The sequence below is a fragment of the Myotis davidii genome, unplaced genomic scaffold, assembly GCF_000327345.1.
Source record: "Myotis davidii unplaced genomic scaffold, ASM32734v1 scaffold59, whole genome shotgun sequence".
Lineage (NCBI taxonomy): Eukaryota > Metazoa > Chordata > Mammalia > Chiroptera > Vespertilionidae > Myotis > Myotis davidii.
The window spans coordinates 5,455,255-5,455,540 of record NW_006293001.1 but is presented as its reverse complement, the minus strand read 5'-3'; the positions used below and the strand labels follow the sequence as shown (position 1 = coordinate 5,455,540).

At 45.8% G+C, this 286-nt stretch overlaps 1 protein-coding gene across 1 annotated transcript in view; it reads left to right on the top strand.

Annotated features, from left to right (window-relative positions):
- The window catches only part of SCN3A (sodium voltage-gated channel alpha subunit 3), a 111,362-nt gene that overhangs the window by 36,082 nt on the left and 74,994 nt on the right, over nucleotides 1-286 (top strand). The gene's annotated exons all lie outside the window — the stretch shown is intronic.

Genomic DNA, 286 nt, shown 5'->3' with positions numbered 1-286 from the left:
CCTTCCCTTCCCTTCCCTTCCCTTCCCTTCTGATTGATACATATTTTTAAATCATTGAACTTAGTTACAATGATAGTCAAAAAGTATGTGTAGCCCTAGCTGGTTTGGCTCAGAGGATAGAGCATCGGCCTGTGGGTTGAAGAGTTTGATTCCAGTCAAGGGCACATGCTGGGTTGTGGGCTCGATCCCCAGTGTAGGGGGAGTGCAGGGAGCAGCCAATCAATGATTTTCTCTCATCATTGATGTTTCTATCTCTCTCTCCCTCTCCCTTCTTCTCTGAAATCAA